Below are 9,072 nucleotides of genomic sequence, written 5' to 3'. Positions count from 1 at the left end.
CGTCCAGAACAGGAGCTCCATGAAGGCCCTGTTCTCATTCTTACTCGTTGTCTCTCAAATTGGAACTCTACAAGGCAGTACATGCTTTAGAAAGTAATAATACTAATAGCAGCTATGTACTGAATCCTCATGGCAAGCTAGGCACTTACTATTTTATGCTTAGGAAAGCTGAGGACTGGAGATGCCTAAGCACATTGGCCTCGGTCACACAACTCACAAGAGTCGCAATAGAATTCAAGCTCCGTAATTCAGCCCAGAGCCTCATTCAACCACTAAATTTTACTGCCAGACAAGAGTGTGCCAGCCAGAAAGCAGTGTGTGCTGAGGGTGGTGGAAGAGCAGGCATGGAGGAAGCTGGGGCTGACGGCAAGAGGGAGAGATGGTGAGAGTGGAAGGATGAGCAGGGCTACACCTTTCCCCGAGTAATCACCACTGATCCTATTCATTACCTGTCTACTCACTGCTCAAGGATTAAAAACAGGGAATTTCTTATTCGAAAATGGCTCCCTGGGTGAGACGTGTTCTTTTATCAGGTTCCCTCATCTGCAGTGGAGTCTGTTTGTCCACCCTGTTCTGCTCACCTGCACGTGAAAGCACACAGCCACTGTGAGGATTTGCAATACTAACCTTCCTCAGTCGAGGGGAACCACAAGCAGTCTTGCACCTCTTGAGTCTTTCTATGTAGATTTAGAGCATTAGAAATCCTTTAATGAATTAAACTTCTAAATTCCTCAACCACCCCCAACTCTCAGAGTATTCCAGAAAGGATGTCATTAACCTCCCTGTTGCCAGTTTCAAGGACTACCTTTCTGCCCACGATTTTCTTTATAATTTCTGACATTTCAATCATCTATGAACCTTCCTCCTCCCCTCGCTTTTCATAAGTGGCTTTCCTTCTACCCCTCTGGCTGTTACCTTTCAGATTCTGACTCACACATTTTCCTTGGACTCCCACTGCCTGGGAGAGTTGTGGAAAGAGCTTCTTCATAGACTCTCTGTGTCCAGTGAAGCTATAGATAATTCTCTCTAGAATCACCAAGGTACTGTTTCTATAATGCAGATCTGATCATGTCTCTTCCATGTTTAAAATCTTCCCAAGTGTTGTTGATTGTAAAAACAATTTCCACAAATTCCATATTGTATTAGTCTGTTCTCATGCTGCTGAGAAAGACTTACCCGAGACTGGGAGATTTATAAAAGAAAGAGGTTTAACTGACTCACAGTTCCGCGTAGCTGTAGAGGCTTCAGGAAACTTACAATCATGGCAGAAGGAGAAGCAAACACATCCTTCTTCACAGGGCATCAAAAAGGAGAAGCAAACACATCCTTCTTCACAGGGCATCAAAAAGGAGAAGTGCCGAGCAAAGAGGGAAAAGCCCCTTATAAAACCATCAGATCTTGTGAGAACTCACTCACTATCATGAGAACAGCATAAGGGTAACCACCCCCATGATTCAGTTACCTTCCATCAGGTTCTTCCTACCACATGTGGGGATCATGGGAACTATTATTCAAGATGAGGTTTGGGTGGGGACACAGCAAACAATATCACATCTGTTCTTATGGATACACATTCCTTTGCAATGTTAATTGGTAGTTTCCCAATCACAAGGTAAAGTTTATTTCTCTACCTCTTGAATCTGAGGTTGGCCATGGACTTGTGACTTGTTGGACTTGCATTGTTTATAATGGCTTGTTTCTCTTTTTAATAAATGTTATTTTTTCGAGTAGTTTTAGATTCACAAAAAACTGAGTAGAAGGTACAGTCTCCATATAATCCCTGCCCCAACACATGCACAACCATCCCAACCATGGTTTTTATAAAAAATGGAAATAAAATACATGTACCAAATTAGGGGATGAATAAATTACCGCACAACAATATTCTTTGCCAATGAAAAATAACAACGCAGAGCTCTATTTATTGACTTCGAAAGATATTCACAACATATTAGTTTGAAAAAAGCTAGTCACTGTAGGGTGAGATAGCATTTCTCTAAACATATGATCCCATTTCTCTAAACATATACCTATTTCATTAGATCTAAGATGTCATCAGGTATAAGATAGACCATTAATTTATTCATTACTAAGAAAAAGGATGCTTCCACTTAAACTGTCATGTGTTGCTTTGTAAATACATTGATTCTAAGATACAGCCTGATGTCAGAAATTCTAAAATCTTTTTAAAAATGTTTCTTAGCTTGTGTGTATGTGGTTGATACAAAAATATAATTTTTAAATTTATTGATACATAATATTTGTACACATTTATGAGATACATGTGATATTTTGTTATGTGCATTGAATGCATAATTATCAAGTCAGAGTTTTTAGGGTATCCATTGCCTTGAGTATTTATCATTTCTATGTGTTGGGAACATTTCAAGTTCTCTCTTCTAGTTATTTTGAAAGATACAATACATTGTTGTTACTTATAGCTACCCTACTCTTATGAAACATTAGAATTGATTCCTTCTATGTAACTGTATGTTTGTACCCATTCAGCAATCTCTCTTCATCCCCTCCACCACACACACACACACACACACACACACACACACACACCCTTAGCCTTTGGTATCATTCTACTCTCTACCTCCATGACATCAACTTTTTAAGCTCCCACATATGAGGGAGAATATACAATATTTGTCTTTCTGTGTCTGGCTTATCTCACTTAGCATGATGACCTCCAGTTTCATTCATGTTCTGAAAGTGACATGATTTCTTTCTTTTCCATGACTAAATAGTACTCCATTGTGTATATACACCACATTTTCTTCATCCATTTATTAATGTATAATTCGTTAATTCATATCTTTGCTATTGTGAACAGCACTACAATAAACATAGGGGTGCAAGTGTCTTTTGATATACTGATTTATTTTCCTTTGGATAAATATGCAGTCGTGGGATTGCCAGGTCATATGATAGTTCCATTTTTAGCGTTTTGAAAACTCTCCATACTGTTTTCTATAGTGACTCTACTAATTTACATTCCCACCAACAGTGTATAAGAGTTTCCTTTTCTCCACATCTTCATCAGCATTTGTTAATGTTTGTCTTTTTAATAATACCCATTCTGAGGCAAGATAATACCTCACTGTGGTTTTGATTTGCATTTTGATAATTAGTGATGAACATTTTTTCAAATACCTATTGGCCATTTGTATGTATTCTTTTGAGAAATGTCTCTTCCTGTTCTTTACTCACTTTTAAATGAGATTAATTGTGGGTTGGTTGGTTTGTTTTTTGTTGAGTTGTGAGTGCCTCGTATATTCTGAATATTAGTCCCTTATCAGATGAATAGTTTGCAAATATTTTCTCCCATTTGACAGGTTGTCTCTTTACTCTGTTGATTATTTTCTGTGCTGAAGTTTTGTATTCTAATATAGTCCCATTTGTCCATTTTTGCTTTTGTTGCCTATGCTTTTGAGGTCTTAGCCATAAAATCTTTGCCTAGACCAATGTCTTGAAGTGTTTTCCCTATGTTTTCTTCTAGTAGTTTTATAGCTTAGGGTTTTGTGTTTAAGTATTAATGCATCTTGAGTGGATTTTTTGTATATGATGAGAGGTGGAAGTAGTTTTATTTTTCTGCATATGAATGTCCAATTTTCCCAGGACCATTTATGGAAGAGGGTGTCCTTTCTCCAATGTATGTTCTTGGAGCTTTTGGTGAAAATCAGTTGGCTATAAATATGTGTATTCATTTCTGGGTTATCTATTCTGTTCTATTGGTCTATGTGTTGTTTTTTTGTTTCTGTTTTTGTTTTTGCGAGACAGTCTCACTCTGTCACCAGGCTGGAGTGCAGTGGTGCCGTCTCGGCTCACTGTAACCTCTGCCTCCCAGGTTCAAGTGATTCTCCTGCCTCAGCCTCCCAAGTAGCTGGGACTACAGGCCTATGCCACCATACCCAGTTAATTTTTGTATGTTTAGTACAGACGGGGTTTCACCATGTTGGCAAGGATGGTCTTGATCTCTTGACGTCGTGATCCACCCACCTAGGCCTCCCAAAGTGATGGGATTACAGGCGTGAGCCATACCACCATGTTGTTTTGGTTACTATAGCCTTGTAATACATTTTGAAGTGAAGTAGTGTGATGCCTCCAGCTTTGTTCCTTTTGCTCAGGATCGCTTTCGCTATTTAGTTCTTTGTTTTTGTTCCATATGAATTTTAGGATGGTTTTTCTATGAAAAATATGATTTATATGAAAAGCATACAATATATACATAAGATGTTATCGGTGGTTACCCCTGGGTGGTAAGATTATCAATGAGTAGAAAGTATAGCACTGATATATTTCAATGATTTTATCTTTATTTTTTATTATCTGTATTGCTTACATGAAAGAAATGGTAACTTGGTTAAAAAAAAAAACATTTTAAAGGAAAACTCTCAATCTCCCATTTGGGGAGGCTTTCATCATCCTCATATCACCCCAAATTGTACTTTGTGCTCATGGGGCATATGTTTGTGTCACTGACAGTCCTAACCATCTCATTCTCAGTCCTCCTAAAAGACCAGAGTTTTCCAGACAACCCAATGGGCAGCTGGAAAGGGGTATGGGGGAAATGACTTTAACCAAGTTCAGGCTGAAGTAGAGATTCCCCCTTGAATACACAGGGAGTGGGCCATCTGCTCCACGACAGTAGCCCATGTCTGTTTCTGTCAATACTCTATCACCAGCAACTTGCACCTAGAAAAGGATCAACAAATACTGGTGATCAAATAATCAGTAGGTCAATTATTTAATAGTGAGGCTAAAGTGGCCAGCAAAGCCAAGTCTGGACAAAGAAACTGAGCTACAGAGGTGAGGATCAAAGAGGGCATTATGGAGACAAAAGCTCTGAGAGCAAATACTGACTGAGTTTCTGCTATGTGTCTGGGATTGAGGATAAAGCAGTGAAGAAAAAGACCAGGTCTAGCCACCATGGAAATGAGATTCTGGGTGAAACTATATCAGATGAAGAGAGGAAGAAAGAAATATCTTTCTCTAGAGTTTGGTACCCTCTGCTTATGGCTTCCATTTTCTAAGTCCAAGGCTGCTGCTGAAATTTCATTGTTTTTCACCAAAGTAAAGGAGATAAAAATGAAAATTTAGTCCATCAATGATAGACTGGATCAAGAAAATGTGGCACATATACACCATGGAATACTATGCAGCCATAAAGAGGGATGAGTTCATGTCCCTTGTAGGGACATGGATGAAGCTGGAAACAATCATTCTGAGCAAACTATCACAAGGACAGAAAACCAAACACCTCATGTTCTCACTTATAGGTGGGAATTGAACAATGAGAACACTTGGACACAGGGTGGGGAACATCACACACTGGAACTTATTGTGGGGTTGGGGGAGGAAGGAGGGATAGCATTAGGAGAAATACCTAATGTAAATGACGAGTTAATGGGTGCAGCATACCAACATGGTACATGTATGCATATGTAACAAACCTGCACGTTATGCACATGTACCCTAGAACTTAAAGTATAATAAAAAAACGAAAATTTAGAGCAAGTGACTGTTTTTAAGGTGACTAGGCAATTGCATTAATCATGTCCATTCACACCCTATTGGCCAGAGCCAGCTGCAGAGCTGGGATCTGTTCTTTAGCCGTGAAGTCATGCCCTGATTAAAAATGGCAGATGGGGAAATACTGTTTATTTTTTTTAAAAAAAGAAGAAAAGAACAGATACTAAGCAACAGTTAGCAATCTCCACCACACCTGTTTGTGGATTCTTAGGCATTTTGATAGGGAAGAAAGACATGGAAAGAGAAAACCTTGACTCCTAAACTACTGCTCACAACTCAACACACACCCTCCACAACCCCAGAAGAAGGACTTAGTATCTTCATTTGTCAAGTAAAGTAGGTGAGCCACTGATCTGCCACAATCATTTCCACGGTTCTTTCATGATTCTGTAATAAATTATGACAGAAATGTCTATTTTGTTACTTTTACTGTGAAAGTATTTGACATGTTCATGGTTATGAGTGACACTTAGAAAACAACAGGCCTGGCGCAGTGGCTCACGCCTATAATCCCAGTACTTTGGGAGGCCGAGGTGGGTGGATCACAAGGTCAGGAGATCGAGACCATCCTGGCCAACATGGTGAAACTTTGTCTCTACTAAAAATACAAAAATTAGCTGGACGTGGTGGCGCATGCCTGTAGTCCTAGCTACTCAGGAGGCTGAGGCAGGAGAATCGCTGGAACCTGGGAGGCAGAGGTTGCAGTGAGCTGAGATCACGCAACTGCCCTCCAGCCTGGCTACAATGTGAGACTCCATCTCAAAACAAAAACAAAAAAAACACATTTTAAAAATAATCCCATCTGATAGCACAGAGTCACTTGTGTTCTAAAAGGCTGACAGCAGGAAGGACACCTGATGAGATCCCACCTTGCTTCCTTCCTCTCACATCACCAGGCCAAACAAGCTGTGCCTGGAGAAGCTCATGACTTCTGTGGCCCAGCGCCAAAGTCATCAAATTCTGAGCGTCTAAAAAGAATCTGGGACTTAGCAGCAGCTCCCACAGGGCGTCTTTCCCTCCAGCTTGTATCTGATTATTCTACCAATGCAGGAAAATTCCCTGGAAGGCAATGCTGGGAAAACTGAACCAATTATTAAATATTATTCACAATGGCAATGCTAAAGGAGGCTGTTGAACTCTTGATCAGCTTGAAGCATGAGATTTATACATGTGAACTTCTTAGATTTGGAAGCAGTGGAGTCTATTGCTGCACTTTGTCAACCTCCAGCTTGGGATGGGCCAGCTCTTAGTGAAAGGTATCTGGCCCATTTCTCTCTTAGGTGGGAAAGTTCTAACCATCTAGGATGATTCAAAGCTTGTGAGAGACTATAGCTGATCCTGTTGGTTGGCAAGAGAGCCATTCTCTACCCTCTTATCCATTGCCCCCAAGGTCTCAAGTTCTCAGCATCTAAACTAGGTAGGCTTGTCAAGGAATTTCCTCCAGAATAAAAACAGGCTCAAAAAAAATTAAAAAAGTAAAAACCTAACATTGATACAGTTCTTCATATGTGTTAAGGATTATCCAAAGAATTTTGCACATATCACCTTACTTAATGCTCAAAACAACCCAAAATGATAGACACTCTTATCACTCCCATTTTACAGACAGAGAAACTGAGCTCTGTCCTAAGCATTTTACCTGTATCAGGCCCTACACACTGAACATAACTGTGCAACCATGAATCTGTGGCTGGTGAGGAAGGAAAGCAGGCGCCATGCACCATTCACCGTTCTTTTTGGTTACTTCTATTTCCAGAAATAGCCACGTCTGTGTTCTGGCGGTGATAGAGCGACAGCCAAGTGTCTGCAGGGCAAGTGGCAACTTTTCTACATGACAAGCCAGTTGAGTAATTTGGAGTGTTGTTCTTGGCTAAGTGACTTCCAAACTATTTTCTCGCCCTCCTAGACAATCTATAAGCTCTTGATAGTTTTTAGAAAATTTGCTTTCAGCCTGTGATGGTTAATATTGGGAGTCAACTTGATTGGACTGAAGGATGCAAAGTATTGTTCCTGGGTGTGTCTGTGAGGGTGTTGCCAAGGGAGATTAACATTTGAGTCAGTGGACTGGGACGGACAGACCCACACTCAATCTAGGCGAGCACCATGTAATCAGCTATCAGTGCAGCTAGGATAAAAGCAGGCAGAAGAACGTGGGACGACTAGACTGGCTGAGTCTTCTGGCTTCCATCTTTCTCCCATGCTGGATGCTTCCTGCCCCTGAACAACGGACTCCAAGTTCTTCAGTTTTTGGACTCATGGACTTACACCAGTGGATTGCCAGGGGCTCTCAGGCCTTTGGCACAGACGGAAGGCTGCACTGTTGGCTTCTCTACTTTTGAGATTTTGGGACTTGGACTGGTTTCGTTGCTCCTCAGCCTGCAGACGGCCTATTGTGGGAGTTCGCCTTGTGATCGTGCGAGTCAATACACCTTAATAAACTCCCTTTCATCTATCTATCTATCTTTAGCTCTGTCCCTATAGAGAATCCTAATACACAGCCAGAGTGGTGTTCTGTTGTTGCAGCTGAGATCACAGGCTGATACGATGTGTGAAGTGCCTTGTACAATAAACATTGGTTTTCTCTTTTCTGCAGGTTGGCATTTTGCATCAAGTGTTTTTGTTTTTTGTTTTGTTCGTTTGTTTGTTTTGAGACAGCATCTAAATATCTATTGTCCAGGCTGGAGTGCAGTGGCACAATCTCAGCTCACTGCAGCCTTGACCTCCTGGGCTCAAGCAATCCTCTCACCTCAGCCTCTCAAGTACTTGGGACTACAGGAACATGCCACCATGCCTGGCTAATTTTTGTTTAGTTTTTTTCAGAGATGAGATCACATTTTGTTGCCCAGGCTGGTCTCAAACTCCTGGGCTCAAGCAATCCTCCCTTCTTGACCTCCCAAAATGTTGGGATTACAGGCACTAGCCATCCTGCCAGGTCTTTTGCATCAAGTCTTTAAGTGTTGCTGCATGTTTATGTCACTTATTAAGAATCACACACAAGATCGTGTCCTTTGCAGGGACATGGATGGGGCTGAAGGCCGTTATCCTTAACAAACTAATGCAGGAACAGAAAACCAAATACCTCATCTTCTCACTTATACGTGGGAGCTAAATGATGAGAACACTTGGACACATAGCGAGGAACAACAAACATTGGGGCTTATTGGAGGATGGAGGGTGTGAGGAGGGGGAGGATCAGGAAAAATAACTAATGGGTACTAGGCTTAATACCTGGGTGATGAAATAATCTGTACAACAAACCTCCATGACACAAGTTTACCTGTGTAACAAGCCTGCACCTGTATGCCTGAACGCAAAAGTTTTTTTTTTTTTTTAAATCACACATTTTGTTTTCATTATGTTAAATCCTGTGAGGTCTCAAGGTGAGTCTCCTTAATAGAGAATAAAAGATATGTCATCATGTGATTCTCGAATGTGAGACTCCTACTGAAAAGCAAACAACATTCTTCTTCAATGTGTTGAAGAATAAAGAGGTGTGAGTAAGGATTTTCAGGTCTTTGTAGACAGCAGCACTGG

This window comes from Symphalangus syndactylus, chromosome 16 (genome assembly GCF_028878055.3).
Source record: "Symphalangus syndactylus isolate Jambi chromosome 16, NHGRI_mSymSyn1-v2.1_pri, whole genome shotgun sequence".
Taxonomy (NCBI): Eukaryota; Metazoa; Chordata; class Mammalia; order Primates; family Hylobatidae; genus Symphalangus; species Symphalangus syndactylus.
Note: the sequence above shows the minus strand (reverse complement) of the source record.